Source organism: Nicotiana tabacum, chromosome 9 (genome assembly GCF_000715075.1).
Source record: "Nicotiana tabacum cultivar K326 chromosome 9, ASM71507v2, whole genome shotgun sequence".
NCBI classification, from domain to species: domain Eukaryota; kingdom Viridiplantae; phylum Streptophyta; class Magnoliopsida; order Solanales; family Solanaceae; genus Nicotiana; species Nicotiana tabacum.
Genome location: NC_134088.1, coordinates 9,445,895 through 9,465,937, shown reverse-complemented (window position 1 = coordinate 9,465,937; position 20,043 = coordinate 9,445,895). Strand labels below are relative to the sequence as shown.

Here is a 20,043-nt window from a genome sequence, read left to right as displayed (position 1 = left end):
TATGTTATTATATTATATTTCTATTAGTGACTTTTATATGGTATTTAAAAAAAATACCGAAAATTAACTGAATCATACCGATACCAAAAGAAACCTATATGACTATGATGGTTTCGAAAAGTCTAATTTTGGTTATATATAATAGAATAACTGAAAAATTGATATGGTACAAATTTTGCAAAATAACCAACCAAATCGAACCATTGACACCCCTACTTGGGGTACGTGATATATTATTTATATTTGTATTTTAATTTTAAAATGTGTATAATTGGTAATGTATGTGGCAAGAACTATAATTTTCTAAAACAGTTTGGTCATAGTTGTTTAACCGTAGGTCACATACTTTTTTGGTATCTACTTTCCTACAGTCTCAAATTATTCATGATTTTTTTTACACGCCCTTTAACAAAAAATTTAAATAATTCTTTTTTAAAAATAATTTATCCGTATTTATATCTTAAAATATAATCTCTATTTATTTAATATTTACTCATAACTAAGATAGTTGTTGTCTTCAAGAACAATTAATATTAAGAATAAAATAAATAAAAAAAAATTAATTTACTTTTGAACTTCTAAAATAACAAATAATTTGAGACAACTATTTTAAAAATCATGACAGATAATTTGAGACAACGGGAATATAAGTACAGTGGGTCGAGTTCGGGATATATAGCTCGGAGAATAAAAATCCGTTTATACATGTATTAATAGCATTGGTATTGCCAATACCATAGTTTACTATGTATTAATTATACATAGAATAATACCAAATAAATTATATAGCTAATACTTACATTAGTAATACGTAAATTAAAAATATATATCAAAAAAAAGATTAATAATACCAAAAGTTTATGCATGCATCATCTTCTCCAATGCATCCTACCAAACTACCTTAGGTTCCCATAAGGCCATCTATTTGTTTATTTGTGTAGTCATTTTGGCCAATATGGTTTTGCATTTACACGCAATAAAGAATGCAGACGAGTGTATACACAATGAAAGTTTTTCTTCATTTAAAAAAATATTTTTGTTGTTTGACCACTAGAGGAGGCTATTCTTGACGGTTATTTTAATTTTTAAGTTCATAGGAGTATTATTTACTCTAAACAACAATTAATATTATTATTAGTATCTAATACTCAAAAATTAATATCTGATTTTCTAATATCATTACTAATCACTAAAATATATACTACTTACTATTTTTACAAGAAATATTTTTCACTGACCAATCAAACAAACAAATAATTTTTAAAAAAAAATATTTCTCATGTAAAATTTGTTTACTAAGGATATCAAACACATCAGTCGGCCACAATCAGAGTGAAAAAATACTAATGATTTCTCGAAATCATAAGCAAAAAGTAAGCAGAAAAAGTTTTAGGTCAATTTCCAAAGGACTTAAGAGGCTCAGATCTGCAAAGAGAAATCGGGCAAAAGAGAGGTGACGACGCCATGGCTGCAAAATCGTCGGCCGGCCGGTGATTTGCCGAGCCAAGATACGGGTCAAATAGTCTCCATACCCGACCCAGTTAGCCCAGAATCCGAATAAATAATCATCACTGCCTCGATTTTACGGATCAAAACGGAGAAACAATGACCAACAAATGCAGAAACAGAGAAATAGAGTTGTTGTTGATGAAAAAACTGAAGAATTGATTATATGCTTTCTATGTTCATCAGTCCAAGGGTTGTTATATATAAATGGAAGAGGAAAAATCATTGGCTAAACAGAGAGGGTCAACCACCCTTTGAAAAAAAATCCCAAACTCTCTGTTTTTGCCTCATTTTTTCTTTCCTTTTCTGGGCTAACTTTTCTTTGCTTGGGAAATCCTTTGGTTTTAACCAAATGATTTTCCACCTTTCACCTTTGGTGTTCTCTTGTTATAAATAGTTGATAAATACACTCTTGATTGGAAGAGTCTAGAACGGGTTAAGTGGTAATTTATCTATAAATTTAAGTTATATTTAAATATTCTTTTATACTATCAGTAAAAATTTAATACTCCTAAGTAATACTAATAAGTGCGTCCTTTGTCCACTTTTAATTGTCAAGTATTTTAAAAATAAATTTTATATTTACTTGTCAATTTTGCATATCAAGATAAAAATAATTTATTTTTTCTGTTTTGCCTTTAGCATATATTACTCACTCCAAATCATTTTCCAAAATCATTAAGACTATACACCAATTAATATAGATATCATGATAAATTATACACTTTATTTATTATTTCTTAATGGGTGTGCAAGGTCACTAGTGGACAAGTAAAAGTGAACGGAGGGAGTAACTATTTTATTAGATTTTTAATTACTTCCTCTGTCTCGATTATATACGAATGTGTTCGGAGGGCCAATTTAAATTTTTGAATTGTATTAAAATATACATATATATATATATATATATATATGTGTGTAATAATAACTTTGAAATAGCTACTCCTATAGTCGGCTTGGTTCGGTTTTTTTTTCTGATTAAAATCAAAACCAAATCAAATTTGATCGGTTTTTAAAATTCAAAATCAAACCAAATCAAAAAATATCGGGTCTTTTGATCGATTTGATTTGGTTTTCGATTTGGTTCTATTTTTCGGATTTTTATGAACACCCCATATTATAGACTTCTATCCAATAGTCATAAAAGGTAAGAGAGGGGAATGAAGAAATTTTAATAACTTCATCAAATAACACACCTGATTAATAATTTTTGCAGCAGTAGCAGCGTTCCTCCAAATCTTGCACCATTTTGTTTCTTTTGCTCAACCACCATTGTATCAAAGTATATCTCAGATTTACCTTTGGCAAAAAGGTACACCACATGCATTATTAAAATAATTTCACACATTGCAAGCAATTTAACTATCTCCTAATAAATGATTCCTAGTCTCTACATCAGGTTACACTAGCCTATCTAACAGCTTGTTTGGATGATTGTTATATATTGTATCGTGTTGTATTGTTATCCCAAAATAATATTTGTTTTGATTATTTATTTAAAATTATTTATATTATATGGTTAAATCCATTGTTTCGGAACAACCAAAAGCCCCATTTTTGGAAACAACCGATTTGGTGCAGTAGGATTGTTTCGTATTTTCTTTTCCAATTATATCCTTATTTATTACTCCATAATTTTATTTTATCCTTTATTTTTTATTAACTCCAAATTTTCAACTTATTGACCTACTTTATCTACGTTCATTTTTTCTAGAGTTGGTTCGTGTCGTTCTTTTCATCCAAACCTCTATTCGTTTCTTTATCTCTTTCCATCATATTAGATAAAAAAAAATTGCTAATGATAATTAATTTTTTTCTTCAAGTTTTTGCTCTTATTTCCAAGCGACAGAATTGGTGATAAATTAGTAGAAAGAGGTTTCTTAAATTATTTTTATACGTCATTCTTGATAAATTTTATTTAAAACAATTGAGAGTATTTTAATAAACTTATCAGTTACAGTATAGTACGATACAGTCAAACAAAACAACAAAAATATTATTTAACAACAGCAAATAATATAATTTATCTAACCTTTGTATCCATAAAATAATACATTACAATATAATATAGTACAGTACAATCCATTATAAAACGATGGGTAACAATAATCCAAACATAATGTAAGGTAAAAGTTAAAGGGTACTTGCCACAATAAGTAAAACAAGTGAATGGTCAATGGCTCAAGGATTTGGATTTGAAAAGTTGGAACACGTAATATGCACCACTGTTTTTCAAATTGAATAATTTGTTTAAATTCTGCTATAGTACAAGGATGATTAGAAAAAGAAATTCAAAATTGCTAAGCAAGTGAACAGACTTTGGGCACCTTTTCATTTTTTTAAAAAAAAAAAGTAAACTAGGGACATATAGGAGATATAACAAAAAAGATGAAAACACAGGATTACGATCCAAGCTAGTAGGTCATGTATATTTCTGAATCAAGAAAGATGAAATAACTAAAGAAAGATGTGATCAATTAAACATTTTTTTTATGATCGAGAAATCCTCAAGACCTAGTGGCGCACAGCTCAAAACTGGATGGATAATGAACCCACCTATCTACCTTTCTCCACTTATATGTCAGGTTATTGTCTGTGGCAAGATTCAAACCCATGAGGTATAGGGCTTGGCCTATAGTGACGTCGAAGGCTTGCTTTCCGATGCATAGTTAGCTCGCTTGCTTGCCCATCATAGGTCGTATTAACCCTATAATAAGTCTAAGCCAGTCCAGGTCTTTTAATAATCCCGAACTTCCTCTCCTCCTTTCTTTCTAATGAACTTACTGACCTGTGGCTAACTCATACATCACGTGTTGTATCCTTGCCACTAGACCAAAGCCCTTTCAACATTTTTCATGTAATATCAGCAGTAAGAAATGGAGCTTCAATAATCTTGAAGTTACGAGTAGGGCTTTGGAACCTCATTACTGCAGAACTGATAGAGTCAATCATACACTAAGTTTACGAGGTTCCAACTGAAATTCGCTCATGAAGTGGCTGTTAATTAGTGAGATCTAAGATCCAGTAGATTGAATAAAAAGGGCAAACCCCCTGTATATTAATTATGACTAAATTCATGTCAAAAGTCAAAAAGGAGAACAAAAATCCCCTTTTCAATTCGTGTCACAAAAATAAAAACTTTGGTCAGTTTTGGGTGTTCCCCTTTTTGTCTTACTATTTAGGATTTAGGGGGCCAGCTATAACACTCAAAATACTGCATTTCCATTCTCTGGTAATTGCTATATAGAATAAAATAGCATCTTTTAGATACGAATGGAGTATTTCTACCCAAAACTTTTGAAATGAACTTTAAAAGACTTAATCTTTTGCTTAACTTTTTTCAATTTTTCTTTCACTAGCTGTAGTTCTGAAAACTAAAAGGTAAACAAAACTAGAAATATTGAAGAAAGCTGCGGTCAGATATGTACTCAAGACAGAGAGAGACCCGGGTCTGTTTTCAAGATTGAGGCATGATTGCTTGAAACTCATGGTTTTGATGCTTATTGAAAACACAGACACGAACGGACAATTCAACACCAGCATGGTGCAACACTACAACAAAATGCTTTCTCTTGGAACTTTATAACCTGAAGGCCACATGCTAGATCATAACCCTGCATTGAACCAAGGAAAAGGTTTGTTTTTAAGCAAATTGAGGCTCAAATCTATCTTAGAACAAGGAAAAGAGAAGCCCACCACATCATGGCTGCAAAACAAAGGTTGCATGAGAGAGAGAAACCTTAACACAAACCACATTGAGTTGCCAAACCAACAGGTCTGGTCGTCTCCATGCAAATTGATTAACCCAGAAAAGAAGGTACTTGAAGTATCATCACAGCCCCATTTACGTGTACTCCAAGCAAAAGCTGTTCGAACTCAAAAGTCAAGGGAACACAGAATAACAACATAGAAGATACACACAAAGGCCATCAAAGACAGAGAAAAACACAGTTACAACTCTGCAGGACTAAAATTGATTCTTTTAAATTAAAGCTATATCACATGGAAAAGATTTTTAAAAAATAAATAAACACGAACAACCTCTCTAAAGAAATATACTCATTTTGACACCTATATTGCCTATTCTTTTATTCAACATCTGAAGATTAAAAAAAAATCTGGTGCAATATGTGTATTTGAATAAGAAAATGCAGCTGACACAAAAATGTGAGGCTCAGATCTGCAGAAAAGATCAGGCAAAGAAAAGTTAACCATGCCATGGCTGCAAAAACATCATTTGCCTGCGAAAGAGAAAACAACTTAAATAACTGGCCAATGCCATTTCAGGAAGGGGGAAAAAAGCATGTTGAGGCTGAGTCAGGGCGGAAAGAGAGGTTTAGGCATGGGTTCCTTTGAACAGTAGCTTTGACTCAAACCCTCTACATGTGTTAAAAAGTTTACTAAACAAGTACAAATACTTGATTTTCAACACAGTATATCAAATGAGTTGTAAAATCTTGAACTCGAACCCACAAAGTTCAAATCCTAGATCAGCTTTGCGCTTATATGTGTTATGATAAGGAAAAACAGAAGCTAGCCATGCCATGGCTGCAAAACACCAGTTACACGAGTGAGAAGAGTCTCAATCATAGGCCATACAGGGTTGCCACGCCAAGATATGGAGCGGGTAATCTCCATGCCCGAATTAAATAGCCCAGATACAAAAAAAATTATCATCACTGCCTCTTTTACGAGCTTTCAAAGCCATGAGACAGACTGATGATCTGGAGGTGTGTTTGGGTTTTGCGTACACATAAAGGGTGCAAAAACGCAACGAAACCCAGAAACTGAAGTGTGCTCTCTTTCTTTCTTTCTTTTTTAAATTGGTTTGTTAAACATGGAGAATCATAGACAAAGCAGAGAGGGTCAACCACCCTTGAAAGAAATTCCGTGTTGCCTCATTCTTGCCATTTCTGGGGTAAGGGAATTAGCTTAGATGGAGGATCATAGAGTGAATTCCAATTACTGATAAAAAATTGGGTTTTTTTCTTTTTGACAAGGTAAATTGTATTAATCAAAAGGGAGAAAAAACTCCCGTATACAAGTATATCAAAAAGTAGTGATAAAAAAATTGGATTTATAACCTAAAAGCATTAAAACTTTTAACAAAAAGGCGTGGGTAATAATATTTCCACATCAATATACAACAACAAACCAACAAGTGGGGTCTGGGGGATTTCCATATCAATATGGAAAAGATAATAATTTCTTTAGCAAATTGAGGCTCAGATGTGTTGTAATGTCAAAGACAAAAGAGAGGCCAACCACGCCATGGCTGCAAAACACCGGTTGCATGTGTGTGAGAGAGAAGAGTCTCAATCACATGCCATACCGGGTTGCCACGCCAAGATAAGGGTCGGGTTATCTCCATTCCCGGATTAGTTACCCAGATATTGAAAATCATCACTGCCTCTTTAAAAGATCTGAAGGCTGTGTAGTTGTTGTATAGTCGTGAGAGTATACATTAAAAGGGTGCAAAATGCAAAGAAACCGAAATACTGAAGTGCTATTATATGCCTCTCTTTCTTTTAACGGGTTGTTGGTTTGTTGAAAAAGGGAGGATCATAGGCAAAGCAGAGAGGGGCAACCACCCTGTAAAACATCGCATACTCTCTGCTGCCTCATTCTCGCCATTCCTGGGCTAATCTAATAAACATAGTTCATTCAGATGAGAGCTATTAACCGAAGAGACCTCACAAGTCTGCATTTAAAAGAATATCTCAACTTCAACTTAATATTTGTCCAAACGCCTACTGATGTTCTTCAGCAAATTGAGGCTCAGACGCATATAATGACAAGGCAAGAGAGAAGACAGCGACGACATGGCTGCAACACCGGTTGCATGAGAGAGAGAGAGAGAGAGAGAGAGAGAGAGAGAGTTGTTTCCAATCACTGGCCATACCGGGTGCCACGCCAAGATACGGGTCGGGTCATCTCAATGGTCAATAATGAGCCCAAAAATAGAAAGATTCATAAGCATCATCACAGTACATTTCTGTAGTAAAACGCATTATAATGGAACAGTTTCAAGTTTCCATTAACAATGAGACAGCGAGATTAAACTGAAAGAAACATGCAAAGGACCATGAGCAGAAAGACTGAAGATCTGAAGGCTGTTGAATTATCGTGATATACTTGTATATTGGGGAAATTTCACAAATAGTCATCGAGAAAACCAGAAACTGAAGTGCTATGTTTCTCTTTCTTTCTCTTAAGGGCTGTTGGTTAGTTGAGAAGGGGAAGAATCATAGACAAAGCAGAGAGGGGCAACCACCCTTGAAAGAAATCCCATATTCTCTGTTGCCTCATTCTCGCCATTTTCTGGGCTAATCCAACCAGAGAACTTTTAACTGAAAGCCCGTGTAAGTCTGCATTAAGAATCTAACAATTCCTATTTCATCAAAAGGGAAAGTAGTTTTCACTTTTTTTCACCATTGTCCTCTTTCTCCAGGCATATCTAACAGTTATTTCCATCTATTTTTAGATATCTATCTAGAAGTGACACTCATGAGTACATAAGCAGGCTCAGATCTGTCATAAATTCAGGTGAAAGAAAGGGACACCGCATGGCTGCAAACAAGGATGGCATGCTAGAAAGGAAAAGACTCTGCTTACAATATCCTGGTTTACCCCGCCAGATATGAATCCAGCAGACCCAAACCCAATGAAGTCAAGAAACTTTATCATCACGGCCTACAGATAAGAAACAGCAATATTGCTCATAGTGATTGAGATTTGTGAAAAAGAAAAGATATGGACCAAGAAAGAAGAAGCACATAGTGTGAGAAATATGGCAGATAGTGAATAACCATTAGAGCGCTAGCTAAGCATGAAAGAAGGGGTGCTGCTTTGTCAGTAGCAGAATACAGAGATATCACAGGCATGCTGATGGAAGGCAACACCCTTAGAAACTTTCCATCCATATGCAGCCCCATTCTGTTCTTGAGTTGAGTATTCCAGTTTCTGTTTATGGTGTAGAAATAAGAGCAGAGCACCTGTCAACAAAATAGAAAAAAGAAAAAAAAGGATCAGAGAAGATGAAAGGTGCGGCTATGAAGGCAAAATCTCAAATGTCACCTAACAACTAAGTGAGTACATTACCGTTCCTAAGAATTGATTATTTGTTATCATATAGTACTTTTTTAATAAGGTTATTTCTTATCATAGACATTTTAAATATAATCCGGTTATGTCTTATTATTTAATATTATATATTCTTAACATTGAGGATCAGTTCTATGTTATCATCATGTTATCATCAGGCAAAGAAACGAAAGCCATGCCATGGCTGCAAAACAAAGTTTGTTTGCAAGAGAGAAGATTCTCAATCTCAGGCCATATTGGGATGCCAAGTCAAAATATGGATAGGTAGTTTTCGTGCACATTGATTAAGCACAGAAAAGAAAGAAGTAGAAGTATCACCACAAACCCTTTCATATCAAACAAACACTAGAAAGCATCTTTCATGAAAAAATGAGACCCCTCAAACTATGCACACTATAAGAAGCAGAATAACACACAAGATAAAGCTAAATCAAAGTGGGTTTTACACCCAATAACACAGAAAATTTACAAACATAAGGAGGTTGCAGTTAGTTGGTAATGCTATAAGCTTAAAAACCTTGAACAAAGAATTCAGCAGGAAAAATAAAAAGAGATATCATTTGATGAAAAACGTGAATTCCGTCAATGATGTTCCCAGTATACCAGGTTAGAGTTCTACTGTAAGGGACTGTTATATACAGAGGAAACAAATTAGAAATGTTGAGTTTTAACCAGTACAAAACCATATAACACGTGCGAAAAACAGAATCATTCACCAGTAGCCCAGCTGTTTCTTTGTAGACCACAACAAAGTCTACAAAGCCAAACACCGAAACAAGCTTTTTTTTAAGCCCATCCAAAATCCAAACATCCTCTTAAAAAATGCGCTTAAAAGCTACTTAATTCAGCTAAGCCAAACATGCTTTTACTTCAAGTTTGATGCTCAGATCTGTGATAAAATCAGTCAATGTAGAAAATGCAACCACCATCCGGACCTGGTTGCAACCATGCCTCCCGGACGCCCAGCCAGGATACGGGCTGCTCCAATGCCGGACCAACTCTGGACACCTTTCGACATTTCATCACAGCCTCATGCTTTTACTTCAAGTTTGATGCTCAGATCTGTGATAAAATCAGTCAATGTAGAAAATGCAACCACCATCTGGACCTGGTTGCAACCATGCCTCCCGGACGCCCAGCCAGGATACGGGCTGCTCCAATGCCGGACCAACTCTGGACACCTTTCGACATTTCATCACAGCCTCATCCCCCAGAAGATAATGCAAAACGATAACTTTTTTTCAAATTGAGGCTCAGATTTGTGTCATGGAAGGCAAAAGGGAAGCCAACCATGCCATGGCTGCAAAACATTGAACATCAGTTGCATGTGTGAGAGAAGAGTCTCATTCACAGGCCATGCCGGGTTGCCACGCCAAGATACGGGTCAGGTAATCTCCATGCCCGAATTAGTTAGCCCAGAAATAGAAAAGAATCATCATCATCACTGCCTCTTTTAAGATCTGAAAGTAGCATAGTTGTAGTGTGGTATAGTACTCTCTCTCTTTCTTCTTTCTTTTTAAGGGCTGTTGGTTTGTTTAAAAAAGGATAATCATAGGCAAAGCAGAGAGGGGCAACCACCCTTGTAAAAAATCCCGTACTCTCTGTTGCCTCATTCTCGCCGTCTCAATACTAATATAGCAGGTTTTCGAGAAAATGATCAAAATAGTTCTTAGTGTATACAGGTTGGACTACTATTTAGGGAGAAATTCAAAAATAGCCAGATTTACAACTAAACTTTTAATTCACAACAGTTTTCTTCAACACTCCAGTTAAACTTAACTGGGTAACAAATGCAGTAATTGCTCAATTTTGAGGCTCAGATCTGAGAATAAAATCAGGCAACAGAAACAAAGCAACCGCCATGGCTGCAGACCTCTATCAAACAGACCTTCGGGGTTGCCCTGCCAAGATACGGGTCGTTCCAATGCCCAACACAACCCTAGACACCTTTAATCATCACAGCCTCTTCATCCGTCACATTAAATGCTCTTTAGGCAATATGTTCTGCTTATTCCTAAACACCAAAATAAGTGTTTTTCAGAAAACATTTTCCTTCATACCAAACACACCCAATATTTTTCTTCAACAAATTGAGGCTCAGATTTGTTGTTATGATAAGGCAAAAGAGAAGCCAACCACGCCATGGCTGCAACACCAATTGCATGTGAGATGGAAGAGTCTCAACTCTCAATCACAGGCCATACTGACTTGCCACGCCAAGATACGGATTGGGTCATCTCTAAGCCAAATCAGTTAGCCCAGATATAAGAAACATCATCATCACTGCCTCTTTAAGATCTGAAGGTAGCATAGTTGTTGCAGTATAGTTGTATGTATTGGGTTTTGAGTATGCATTTAGGGTGCAAAAATGCAAAGAAACCCAGAAAACTGAAGTGCTATCAACTCTCTTTCTCTTTTTCTATTTTAAGGGCTGTTGGTTTGTTTTAAAAGTTGGAGAATCATAGGCAAAGCAGAGACGGGCAACCACCCTTGTAAAAAAAATCCCATACACTCTGTTGCCTCATTCTCTCCATTTCTGGGCTAATCCAATTCAAATGGAGGGTAATATAGCAGGTTTTCCAGAAAATGATCAAATAGTCCATACAGTACGTAAAAAGCATACACTTCTCTTGAGAAAAATGATCCGTCATCTTTGAGGAGGTTTATGATGGTCCTTTAATATACATAAAAAATCTAACAATTTTGGTCTCCATCCATTTTTAAAAGGGAAAAGGGCCAAATAAACCCCTCAATTTTGAGGCTCAGATCTGTGATAAGATCAGCAGAGACAATGCAACCGCCATGGCTGCATACCTCGGTTGCAACCATGAAGATGCCTTCCGGGTCGCCCCGCCAAGATACGGGTCATTCCAATGCCCGATCCAGCTCTAAACACCTTTTATCATCACAGCTTCATCATCTGTCACAGTAAAAGCCTGCCATGAGGAAGAGGAAAAGGAGGAAAGAACTGAAGAAGCATAAGCAGATTATGGGGTCAGACAGTAAACCCTACACTGTAAAATTGGGATTTTTACAGTTGCAAGTTTAAGGGGCAACCTATGTCCATTTTCAACAATGGTGGTTCATTAGTACAGCAAAACGGAAAAGGAAATCATAGGCAGAAAACAGAGAGAGGGCAACCGCCATTAAAGACTCCCCACCGCCTCATTCTTTCAGTCTAGAGTTCGTGAGAATATCTTTCAACACAAATGTCCATCCTTTCACCATTTTAGTCCAAAATATCAGAGAATTTTAACTTAGAACAAAAACTTCCTTGAAACAAATCTATTCACCTTTATTTAAAAAAGATAAAACTGTTTAATATGTAATCATCTACGTGACTGGAAAAAAGGCACCGTACGTATGTAAATTGTAATATAATGACTTCAATCACTATCTTTACAGAAATTTCTAAACAAAAGATTCAGCAAACTAAAATGAAAAGCAAATTAGAACATAACTAAAGGAATTTTATTATATTTTTATTTTTATTGGGGGGGGGGGGGGGGGGGGCTATGTTACTCGGACTCTCCAAAAATATCGTCGGGTGCGTGTCGGATCCTCGAAAAGTTATCGGGTACGACATCATTTTGGAGAGTCCGCGCAACATGGGGGGGGGGGGGGGGGGTTAATTTTGAGGTTCAAATCTGTGATAAAATCGGGGCAAAGAAGACAAAGCAACCGCCATGGCTGCAAACCTCGGTTGCACTGTAAAAATATCCGGGTCATCCCGCCAAGATACGGGCTGCTCCATTGCCCCGACACGAACTCTAGACAATCTTAATCATCACAGCCTCATCCATCACAATAGCAATAAGAATAATGGAAATAATAGGCTGAATACATACACGACCCCTTATATATATGTACTTCCGATTATTGTCGAAAGTTCAGATCAAGGCCCAGAACCAAACGACCCCTTAAGAAGAATGTTGGTTTATTGTTACGGTTTTTTTTGGAAAAATGGAAAAGGAAATTACGGGAAGAAAACAGAGAGAGGGCAACCACCATTAGACTCCCCACTGCCTCTCTGCTCCCTCATTCTTTCCGTCTTAGAGTTGAGTGGCAAAATACTCTCTTTCCCAGGTTATTCTAGAATTAACTATTTCTTATCATATACTTCTTTTTTGATAAGGTCACTTCTTATGATACTTTTCATGATATAATTCTGCTTTTTCTTATTATGTCATTTAAGATAACTAAGTTTGTAATTACATTTTTCTAGGCATCAGCCGCATTCCCCAATAGGTTATTCTTTTGCTTTTCATCTATGTTCTTGTGATGCTGTTATTTCTTTCTATGGTTTTATTGATGGTACTGATATATTGTCTCTCTTCGTCTTCTTGAGCCGAGGGTCTATCGGAAACGGCCTCTCTACCCCTCGGGTAGGGTAAGGTCTGCGTACACACTACCCTCCCCAGACCCCACTAGTGGGGTTGCACTGCGTCGTCGTCGTTGTAGTTGTTGTTGCAGCCGCATTCCCCAATAGCTTCTAAAGAAGAATCTCAAAGCCAAGGCAACAAAGAACAAGAACCCAATAGATACGAATAACGAATATTTGGATCAGTAAACATAAACAAAGTCACAAACAGAACCACAGGAAACTGAATTTAATTTTTTGCTTGTTCTAGATAAAGGTTGGTAAAGTAGAGCTAGGTAACCACCTCTGATAGAAATTGCCTTCTGTCTTTTACCTCATTCTCTCCTCTCTTTATTTTGATGAAAATTTTGGGTTCTTCTAACATACCTTCAGTCAACACTAGCCTCCCATTACAAGACTAAACAGGTTTTTCTTGGTAATTAATAAGTTACATTTCCAGAAAGTTGATAATACTGTTTAAGACTAACTAGTATACCATCACAAAATCCAACTATTATCACATCGGAAGGATACATCCTTTTGCATATTCAAAATTATATGGAAATAAATATGAAAATGGTAGCTGGCATTTGAAAAAGATAAAAAAAAAAAAACAAGTGCTTAATCAAGGTCTTACCAGATAAGGAGGGCAACTACAGTGCAAAATCCCAGATTTTCACTCTAATGCTTCATTCATGAGCTGTCACTGGAAAAAAATTGGCGACGCATTAAGAGTGCAAAAACATTACAAATTGTAATCAGAAGGGTGTGAGTTCTATATCTCCCAGATCGAAAAGATAATATTGTCTCTAGCAAATTGAGGCCCAGATGTGTCATGATAAGGGGAGCCTTGGACAACCTGTAAAGTTGTCTTTGTGTAACCTATAGGTCACGGGTTCGAGATGTGGAAGTAGCAACTAATGCTTGCATTAGGATAGGCTATCTACATCACACACATTGGGGTCGGCCCTTCCCCGCATCCTGCGTGAATGCAGGATGCTTTGTGCACTGAGTTGTCCCTTTTATGTGTAACGATAAGGCAAAATAGAAGCCACAACCACGCCATGACTGCAAAACACCGGTTGCATGTCAGAGAGAAGAGTCTCAACCACAAGCCATACCGAGTGCCATGCCAAGATACGGGTCGGGTAATCTCTATGCCCCAATTAGTTTAGCCCAAATATAGTAAAAATAATTATCATCACTGCATCTTTACACTCTGTTTGGATCATTGTTCCCCATCGTTTTATAATGTATTGTTGTGTTGTATCGTATTTTACCGTACCGTTTAATGAATACAATGTTTGGATAGATTGTATTGTTTGTTAGTGTTAAATAATATTTTGTTGTTTGGTTTGACTGTATTGTACTGTAACTGATAAGTTTACTAAAATACTCTCGGTTGTTTAAATATTAAATTTATCAAAAATTATGTATAAAAATAATTTTGAAAAACAAAATAGAAGAAGGCAAAACACCTTAAGAAAACAGAACAAAGGAGCGAGATAGAAGAAGGCAAAACAAAGGAGCACAACTAATTAGAATTGAGTTAAAAGCAAATTAGGAGAAAAAATAAAACAGAAGGCGGCAAAACACCTTTAGCATTGGTCTGGAAAAAAATAAAGTAGGTTATAAGTTGGAGATTTGGAGTTAAAATAGAAAAAAAGATAAAGGGTAAAATAGAATTGTGGAGTAATAAGTTAGGGCATCATTGGAAAGAAAAATAGGAATCAATCCCACCACAACAAATCGATTGTTTCAAAAAATGGGACTTTTCATTGTTCAGGAACAATGGATTTAACAATACAATACAACCAATTTTAATGAAACAATCAAAACAAACATTGTTTTGGGATAACAAAACAATACGACAATGAGGAACAACCATCCAAACAAGTTGTTAGTATAGTTGATGGTATTGGGTTTTGAGTATATGTTAGGGAATGCAAAAATGCAAAGAAACCCAAAAATTAAAGTGTTAATCATCTCTCTTTCTCTCTTGCTTTTTTAAGGGCTGTTGGTTTGTTAAAAGAAATGGTAAATCATAGGGGAAACAGAGAGGGATAACCACCCTTTAAAGAAAATCCCATACTATCTCTGTTGCCTCATTCTCACCATTTCTGGGCTAATCTAATACATAATATAATACAGCAGGTTTTCGGGAAAATGATCAAATAGTATGTAAAAGTGTACACTTTTCAGGAGAAAATTACAAAAATGATTCCTTATCTTTGAGGGAGGGGATTAGGGCGTAACAGGTAAAGTTGTTGTCATATGACCTAGATGTCACGAGTTCGAAGCTCTTGCAGAAATGCAGGATAAGGCTGCATACAATAGACCTTTGTAGTCCAGACCCGAGCTTAGTGCATCGGGCTGCCCGATCCCTTATCTTTGAGGGTAGATTTATGATGGTCGTTTGCAAAAACTTTACAATTTCGGTCTCCATCCATTTCTGAAAGGGCAAAGGCCAAATATAACCTTCAATTTTAAGGCTCAGATCTGTGTTAAATCAGCAGAGACAATGCAACCGCCATGTCTGCGGACCTCGGTTGCAACCATAGATATGTCTTCCGAGACGCCCCGCCAAGATATGGACCTTTTAAATAGTGCTTTTCAGCACTCGGAAAGCTACTTCAAATTCAGCTAAGCCAAACAAGCTCACTTTAAATTTTGAGGCTCAGACCAGTGATAAAAATCAGTCAATGGAGAAAATGCAACCGCCATGGCTGCAGACCCGGTTGCAACCACGAAGATGACTTCCGGGTTGCCCAGCCAAGATACGGGTCGCTCCATTTACCCGATCCAACTCTAGACACCTTTAATCATCACAGCCTCATCATCCGTCAGATTAAAAGCTAGCCATAGGAAAAGGGAGGAAAAGAAGTGAAGAAGCAGAAGCAGATTATGGGTTTAGATAGTAAACCCTAAACTGTAAAATTGGGAAGTTTAAGGGACAATCTATGACCATTTTCTAACAATGGTGGTTTATTAGTACAGCAAAATGGAAAAGGAAATCATAGGGAACAGAGAGAGGGCAACCACCATTAGAGACTCCCAACTACCTCTCTGCTTCCTCGTTCTTTCCGTCCAGAGTTGAGTGCCAAAATACTCTCTTTCCCAGCTTAAATTTTACTCCAGTAGCCTGTTGTATCCTGATTATAGGGTTGCTCCCCATTTCCAATCGAGTATGTGAGTTGGAGTGTCGGAAGAGCAAAGGTGGGAAGTTGTTGAAAAGGAGTGTGCGAAGAGCAAGGTGGGTTGTTGAAAAGGATGCCGCCTTCCTATTTGTAAACGGTCTCTACACCTAAATAAGGTGGGTTGTCGTTGTTGTAGCCTGTTGTATCCTCCGTTCACTAGAATGCTAGTAGGGCAATTTAGTCTTTCTACACTCAATCTTATTACTCGAAAGATTTGGGCCTTTTGAGCTTTTTTTGTTGTTTAAGCCCCGCTTGGCCATAAGAATTTTTTCGCTTGTTTTGCAAAACTTTTAAGCCCGATTGGACATAAGGATTTTTTTCCTTTTTTCCAAAAATATGTTCATTTTTCTTTTGGAAATCAGATTTGTTTATAAAATTTTCACTTGAAGAATTTTGGAAAAAACTTCAAAAAGTTATTTTTCAAAATTTTCAATTCAAATCACTCACAAAACTTCAAAAATAACCCAAAATTATATTCATGTCCAAACACAACTCTAAATTTCATATACTATTTTCACTTAATAGAGTTGAGATTTCGTTCTTAAATTGTGAAATTGATACAAAATCAACTAATGTCTATGGAGATTGTGAATGTTGGAACTACCGTTCCAACTTTGATTCCGATTTTACTTCAACACAGTGGTGAATGGGTAAGTGAGAGTAAATTTGTTAATTTCCTTGCTAATGGCGTGTTGATCAATTCGGACTGTAGCTATGATTATTTTGTTGATGAGATATACAAGCAATTGGGTAGAGATTCAATTACGAGTGCAATGGAGATAAAATATACAGTGAAGGATGGCTATATAGCAATTCCAATATACAATGATATGAGTGTGCGCTTGTATATGGAGATGAAAAGGAAAAAACTGGATATCACTGAATATCCATTATGCATAACATTGAAAACTGTGTATTTAAGTACTAAATGCTCATATTCAAGTTCATACTTGGGTGGCAACTTACTCGCAACAATTTCAGTTGGCTTACAATATCAGAACGTAGAAGAAGTACATGGAACTAATATTGTTGAGATGATGGATAGTCATGTAAAGGAAGACAAACTTGAGATATTGAAGGGAAGTTGTATAATAAACAATCCACAACATGAAGAAATTGCAGAATGTCAGTCGTATTGGGACAAAGATACACTACGCAATACGAAAAAAATGTCAATTTATAGTGAATAGATCATCTACAACAAGTTATGATTTCTACTTATGAGATTGCACTTCTCTGTAATTTCTTTTATACAGATCTGTATAAAAAATGTATAATTAATGTATAGTGGAGTTGCACTTCTCTGTAATTTTTTGTATATAGATCTGTATAAAAAAATGTATAATTATTGTATAGTAAGATTGCACTTCTCTGTAATTTTTTATATATAGATCTGTATAAAAAATGTGTAATTATTGTATAGTGAGATTGCATATGTATACTGCTTGTTTATTTGAGACACAAGTGTAAAAATCTGAAGAAATGCATTATCATAACACTATATTTTAAATAGGTATTGTCTTACATGCGTGGATAAAAGTTGCAAATGGAATCTTAGATCTCAAGTCTACACAAATCAAATGTCTTCAAGGTTAGATGGTTCAATGATGTTCACACTTGCCTAAAGATGAGTAGACTGTTTTCACAACGTCATGCTACTTCGTCAGCCATCGCAAAAATGATTTGTGACAAATATACCAATCCAAAAACAATATACACTCCGGCAGACATCATGAGCGACATGAAACGACAATATGGGATTAATATGAGTTATGTAAAAGCTTATAGAATAAAAGAAAAGATGCTTGAACTACTAAGAGGGATACCACGCGAATCTTATAGAAAACTGTCGGGTTACTTGTATATGATAAATATGACAAATCCTGGTTCTATCACAAGATTACATAAATCAGAGGACGGGCCCTTCATGCATGTTTTTGTCGCACTAAATGCATCAATCATAGGATGGAAATACTGTTACCCTATTGTAGTGGTTGATGGGACATTCCTCAAATCATCACACAGAGGAACAATGTTAATAGCTAGTGCACAAGATGCGACAGGTGAATATGTTGAAGACTCGTATAATAATTATATATGGTATAGATAGTTTTTATCTGTGTATAACAAAAATAACATGTGTAAGCACGTGATTTTTGCCTTATGAAAGAATTACTCCCAAAAAATTCAAAAATAAAATAATTTTTCCTTGGTGTGCAATTTTTTATTTTTGTGGTATTTTTGTATAATTATTTGTATTTTTGTCTGTGCATGTTTATTTGTTTAAATTAATAAAAATATAAAATATGTCGCATTTTCATTTAGTATTTAAGTTTGTTTTACAAAAAAATGAGAAAATCATAAAAAATAATGTATGTTGCATTTTAGCATTTAACGTCTAAATTGTGCGATTTTATCGTTAATTGCTATTTAAATATGCGATAATAGTTATTGGGAATTATTTAGTATTTTTGATAATTTAATTTAGTTTATAACTTAATTTAGAATTTTAGTTTTATTAATTAGAAAATAGAAGAAAATAAAGCAAAAAATATAAGAAAATCGGAATTGGACCTCTTCTCCAAATTTCAAACCACAGGCCCAAAAAATACCCAACCTTCCCCATGACCCGGTCCATTTCAACATGGGTCGACCCGGTCCGCCCCATAACTAAACTATCCGCCCAACCCCCTCCCATTTTTCATTTCTTGTTGAAACCCAAACATAAGAAACCCTAAAACTACCTGCCCCCCTCTCTTTCTTTTTCTCCTTCCAAACCCAGGCGCCCATGGCTTCCCCCCCCCCCTCCCCGCTACATTGCTGCTTCTTCTTCTGCTCCGACCAACAACTGCAGCCACCCAAACGCCGCTGCTGCTCGACAACCACCACGACCACCCCTTCACCACCCTCATCGACCACGATAACTCCAGCTGCCATGGCTGCCCCACCGCCCATGCTGTGTCGTCTTCATCGCACCACCATCTGTCGAGCTCCAGCCATCGTCGACGAACATCGTCGCCGCGTCTCAAGAAGCCATCGCTGCTGCTTCGCCTTCTCAAACGACCCCTCCAGCAAACCCAAACAACCACAGTCCTCGCGTCCACCATGACCATGTCGGACGACCACCTGAATTTCCAGCCCATCGTTGCTGACCATGGACGAGTTGCAAGCTCGTCGCTGTTGCTTCTTCTACTTCACTGCCTCCCGGTTAGCCATGGCTTCCCCATCTCGTTGATGCGTCTTCTTCAGCTACCTCCAGCTGTTGTTGTTTCTGTTTCACCTCGACTGTTGTTGTGTCTTCTTCATCCTTCACCTCGACTGCTGTTGTCCGCTGATTTCCTTCTTCAAGTCCGTTTATGTCAAGGTTTCGTTGGTTTCGTTTAAGTTCGTTCGAGTTCGTCGTTGGTCATTACGGTTAGTTGTTCTAAGTTTTATTTCTTCCGTATTTTTGTTTAATATTTTCAGATTTAAAATTAGTATAAGTTTGATTCTTTTCTTGTTCGTTATTTTCACTTTGATTATTTCTTCAGTTTGTTTCATTTTTTCTTATTTATTTTTTGATAGAAATTGATTAGCTTAATTATAATGTTGCTAGATTTAAGTTGAAGATTCAATTAACTATTTTTCAGTTTGTTTTATTAATTTAAAAGGATTTAATTTTAATGTAGAAGAGTGTTAGTTTAAATCGCTTGAATCCGTTGTTTGTTGTTTAATATAGATTTAATTCGTGTTCATTTTGTTTAAAGTTCGTTTTTAATTCAGTGATTTAATGTGAAGTTATGTTTTGGTTTTTAATTTTTTTATTCAATGTATTTTTGTTATAATTTTGTTGGATCTAATTTAAAAAGATCAATTGATTATTTGAAGTTTAGTGAT

The 20,043-nt window shown here is 35.9% G+C and overlaps 1 long non-coding RNA gene across 4 annotated transcripts; it reads right to left on the bottom strand.

Annotated features, from left to right (window-relative positions):
* Positions 1–4,767: 4,767 nt before the first annotated feature.
* LOC107813625 (uncharacterized) lies at positions 4,768–16,252 on the bottom strand. 4 transcript variants are annotated; one of them, XR_012694710.1, is made up of 6 exons: positions 16,033–16,252; positions 13,608–13,676; positions 9,546–11,530; positions 8,374–8,501; positions 5,203–5,372; positions 4,768–5,120 (listed from the first exon to the last, which is right to left on the bottom strand). It is a non-coding gene; the product is annotated as an uncharacterized LOC107813625 (long non-coding RNA). The 4 variants fall into 4 exon arrangements; XR_012694711.1 differs by having other exon boundaries at positions 5,246–5,372; positions 16,013–16,248; XR_012694709.1 differs by having other exon boundaries at positions 16,013–16,151.
* Between the last annotated feature and the right edge of the window lie 3,791 nt (positions 16,253–20,043).